The following is a 5,374-nucleotide window of genomic DNA, read 5'->3' as shown; positions in this document are numbered from 1 at the left end:
TTTGCTGAATGATGTTTAAGAGACTAAGATGGATCAGATCATATTTCTAGAAGAGTCTAATATACCTTATTATAGAATTACTTCCTTAAATTACAACTTAAGCATTTTTAAACTTTTAAAAATGAATAAATGTACTGTAGAAGAGGAGTGAGCCAGTTACTGAGATGAAGTCAGTAGTACACAGTGGATACTTAACAGTGATCACAGAAATTTGGGTGCTTTTCCATACAAACATGCTTACAAATATTGTCTCATCTTAATCATTTAAAAAGTATCCATGTAAGCTTTTGTTTTAGTCGAATCAAGTAATGTTTAATTAGCAATATTTATTTCTTCAGTCTAAATTATGTTTTGTCGTACTTTCCCGTGCCTTCCAAAATACTTCAGAAAAGTTACATTCACCAATGATCAGCCTGTTCCAAAAGTTAGTAGTGGTACATGCGGTCATGTGTAGTGTTATCAAATACAGTACAGCCAAAAATCAGACCTGAACATGCAGTATTTAATTAGCAAAATTTAAATTAAAGACGTATAAATGTCTTTAATTCTCTGATCATGTAAATATATTGGGTCCTTTAAAAACACAATCACACAACAATCACACATCTACGGCAAATATAGAGCATGTGCAAGATTCCAAAGAATGACACTTTTTTTTTTTTTTTTTTTTTTCTTTCTTTCGATTTTGGGGTTAAATGTTGCACATCACGTTTTCAGCCAATTGATAGTTTGGGTTGCATGTTTTTGGACCACTAAAGCACCTCTGTTAACAAACCATCAACTTGATAGATGCTGAGAGGAATTATTAAGGACAATCTGTTAACATAGCTGATAACATATTTGTAATATACTGCCTTCAGTCACATTCCAACGTTCCATTCAAATCACTGTGTATTTCATTCACTGAGTTCCAGTGTTTTAGCAGTTTTCTCCTTGAGTGTGGATTTTAAACTATAGATTTCTATGTCTAGGGTTATTATGGAAATATTATACTTTGTAATAAATTTCAAACAATCTGATTTATAGATTGAATGACATCTAAGTAATATCAGGTTCAGCTAAAGCTCACTGCAAATAAGAATTTTCCTCAATGATGCAATGCTATCTAATTTCCAGTGGTTTGTAATTAACATCTCAATAACATTAATTAGCACTGTGTTAGAAAATAAAAACATCCCAGAAAAATGTAACAGCAATGTTCTTCTTTCCATGACTTGCTTGATGATTTGTTGTATTACCAAAAACAGCCTGCCAGCAAATTAAAGCTTGTTTTTTAAAATGTTTCTGTCACTAATGTTTGGGGAGAGAATTTCTCAGAATGTAAACGACGACATTAATGCCAACAGCAACAGAGCAGAACACTGTTTCTTTTATGTATATTATTATTGTCTGTATGCAAAGGTCTAAATGTATTTGTAACACAAAAAACACAAATGTACTAGACAATTTTTGTCATGATTTGTCAAATTTCACAAATACAAGTATCTACTGTGTATCGATATGTAGTTAAAAAAACTTTGAAAGTATTCAAGAGTAGCAATGTTTTATTGTATATTTGTGTATAACAACTGCCATAAAAAACATAAGGATTCCTGGAGAAATGTCTTCCGGGGTGTGACTGTATGTACATTTTGTAATAGCTTACCTGAAGCTTAAACTAACTGAATGGAGGAGAGGTAGACACATCATTGATTTTGTCCTCTCAATTGCCATATAAAAATAGATTCTACTCAGCATGCGTGTGAGTGAAATGTTGAAAACGACTCATTTCTGTTCTTTTTCTCAGAGACGAGATGCAATGTAATTCTTTTTTTAATCTTAAAAAACACTGGGAATGTTGACGAGACTTGCAAGTTACAAAGCTTAAATAAATAAAGACTTGAACATTTCTTGTTGTTTTTGATAAACTATTTTAAGTATGTGAAAAAGCCACCTTTCTTTAGCCCCATTCAGTTCTTTTATTCAATGTTTCTGTGCTGATGAGCCAATCACAGAAGACTTATGATAATTGATAAGTGGGAAGGATCTCCTGATTTAGGGGAGGAAAATTCAATCAGCTACCTGAGAGATAACGAAGGGAGAGAGAAAAAAATGAACAGCAATCCATGCCCACAGGCAAAACAACACGTATATTCAAGTTCCGAAGCAGCTTTACAGATATGACTATATAGTATCATTAGCCTTATAACCTTTCTGTTTGTTTTCATTCGTTTATTCTTTTTCTGTTTTTTACTGAGCTGGGTGATGTTTATTACACAATTTTGGGAGAAAAAGAATATGTAAATTTACATAATTACATAAATACCTTTTTACATTTTCGGTTTTGGAAAGTAGAACTGCTGCAAGGAAAACTTCTACTGTATAGAGGTACGTGGGAGACCAAAGCAAATATATTTTTTACATTCCCATTTGCTCCAACAGAAAGAAAAAAAAAAGAAAAATCCAGTATTGCATTCGCTTGACTTTCCTTAAGAGAAGAAAAGTAGAGAGAGAAGTAATGGTAGTGAGAAAAGAATGTCAAATGTGCAGTTTTCCCCTCAGCAGCTGTATTAGCAATCCCATTGCAGCAATGTTTATTGTTAGTTTTTTGTAATTTAATGCCAGTGTAATACAAAAAAAAAAAAAAAAAAGTGTATTTGTGTATACATTTTTATTTTTTTTGTAGGCCAAAACCCAGGAATGACTTTTAGCACTCCTTGTGTTTTTGAAGCTTTTACTTGAAAAAGGCATTTTGTGAAAAGTGGCTAAATTGACTAGAGGTGGTTGCTGACTAACAGTGTGTGCAGAATTATTAGGCAAGTTGATTTTCTGATCTTATTTTTTTTTTCCAAACACATCTTACCAATTCCAAACCACATTAATCTTAATAACTACTAATTTTGTATTTAATAATTTATAAGTGATATATAATTCATGAAGGCTGGAAATGAAAAATGCCTTATATTCAGGTGTGCATAATTATTAGGTATGGTTTCTTTTACAGAAACAAATAGCCGAAAAAGAGATTTAACTCAGACTGGAAAGTCAAAAATTATTAAATGCCCATGAGAAGGATGCAATACTAATACAATACTAGAAATCGCAAAGTTAAAGCATGACCAATGGACAGTGAAATGCTCAGTGAGTCAGCAGGGTCAGACAAAAACAGATGGAGAGGAAAAGAACACGTTATCTGCAGAATTAAGTGTGAAACAATCAGGAACCCTTTAGTCTCCAGTACCACCACCATTTTCCAGAACTGCAACCAACCTGGAGTCTCCAGAAGGTCTTAGGAGATCTCAGAGACTTAGGTTAGGTAAAGAATCCTAAAAATGACCCCCATTTAATAGGAATCACAAGCTGAAGTGTTGTGAAATACACGAAGACTGTTTTTTTTTAAAAGGCTTTATAGACAGACAGATTGAGAGACAGCCTTTATAGACAGACAGATTGACTCTTGAAGGTCATCCTCTTGTACCACTGTTTGAAGAATTTATCTTCCAGAATCTGGCAGTAAGTTTTGGGAGTTCATTTTTAGTTCATCACCTACCCTGAAGTCCGTTTGGACTAAAAATGAACTCCCAAAACTTAATGCCAGATTCTGGAAGAAACATTCTTCAAACAGTGGTACAAATTCTGCTATAAAGCAGCTATGCAGAAGAAGTCTTATTATTCAGCTCAAGTAAGTTCAGTAACAGTGTAAAGTTAATCAATTATGAAATAAGTTTTATTCTAAATCAATTCTATAAGTAGCTCTATAGAAGACAATAGTTCAGTTTAATAACAGTGTTGATGTTGCAGGATTCATCAGTTATGAAACAAATTTGATTGAAATATAAAGCATCTCTTCAGAAGAGTGGTGTCATCATCAACTCTATTTAGAAGTTTTTGTTCTCATTTAATAGGGTCAGTACAATTAAATCGATAATGCTGTATTACTGAATTTAGTGCGTTAAACCCCAACTTAAGCAAGCCAAAGGTGACAGTGGCAAGGAACCCAAACTCCATCAGGTGGAGAGAAAAAAAAAAAAAAAAACTTGAGAGAAAGCAGGCTTAGTCAGGGCAGTTCTCCTCTTGGCAAAAGAACGAAGATGGTGTGAGCACAAGTGTGAACCAGGCTGCATCACAAGTCAGACTGTGGATTGATAACATTCAAAGTTTTCATAAAGCTCCTTTTGCTTGAAGATCGGGACACATCACGCTGGCATTTGATGGGAGCAGTAGCACGTAATCTGTAGCATGTACAGGGTGAAAAGCAGTGGTTCTAGTACTGAGCCTTGTGGCACTCCACACTGAACTTATGATTGATATGATACCTCTTCATTCACCTCTTCATCTCTTTTCTTCATTGATTCTTGCTTGTTAACAGCAGGTGTTCATCACTAAAGCTCAAGAATCACTTAATTAATCGCTTAATTATCTCATTAACTAACTCTGCTTCAGTGTCACTTTAACACTATTTAGAGAGGGACCATATGTACTCTGAGCAGAGTTGATTCAACTGGTGATTTTGCTGTGTATAGTTAATAAATTCACTACGATCAAGTTGTTGTTTTTTAAATGAGATGTCAACAGTGTGACAGTATTAAATCTTAGGTAATATTACAACAATGAGTAGGCTCCTACACGTTGTCTAACTCTAATAGAGTTTAGAATGTCTATAAATGCCAATCCCAATCTTTTACACTAATCAATTTAAAGCACAATCACTACAAAAGAATATTACTTAAAACTAGACTTCTAAGTAATACCGCGAGGCCCAGTTGCACCAACCCAAGGACTGCCCTGGCTATGTATCTCCTCACCACATTAAGCAGGGAAGGGACCAGAGCATATTATGTGTCTGACATCATGCTTGCAAGTTCACACACCTCTTTAATGTTAATTTTAGTGATATCGGACTGACGAAGTTTGACATCATTAGTGCCGACATGGATGACAATTTTACTAAATTTACATTAAGATATAGCCAGCTGATGTTAGGTGTAATGTCTTAAATTACTGAATAATACTTTCACGTTTAACTGGTTATTTCAGTTTTTCTAGTTATAAAGTATCTTTAGCTTTACAATTCATAAAATATAACTAAAAAATGAATTAAAACAAAATGAATCAATTAAAACTAAATCCACGGAATTATCCCATGATGGAAACGGCTATGCGGCTGACAAAACCGTTTAAGGATCTATATAGAACCTTTTCTTCTAAGAGTGTGGCTCCTGGTAAACATTTGACTATGGTGGTCGCTCTTCTACTTTGAGGTTTTATGTGGGCATGACTTCTATCCCCTTTTAATGCCACAAATATGCAGCAAGAACTTCAGTAATACTTTCCTGACAAACTTTCATTGCAGCAATTCTCAAGAACTCAATTATTCATAAAACTTTTAGTACGC

This window comes from Chanodichthys erythropterus, chromosome 19 (assembly GCF_024489055.1).
Source record: "Chanodichthys erythropterus isolate Z2021 chromosome 19, ASM2448905v1, whole genome shotgun sequence".
Lineage (NCBI taxonomy): Eukaryota > Metazoa > Chordata > Actinopteri > Cypriniformes > Xenocyprididae > Chanodichthys > Chanodichthys erythropterus.
The sequence above is the reverse complement of the archived record's forward strand: the minus strand, read 5'-3'. Positions refer to the sequence as shown.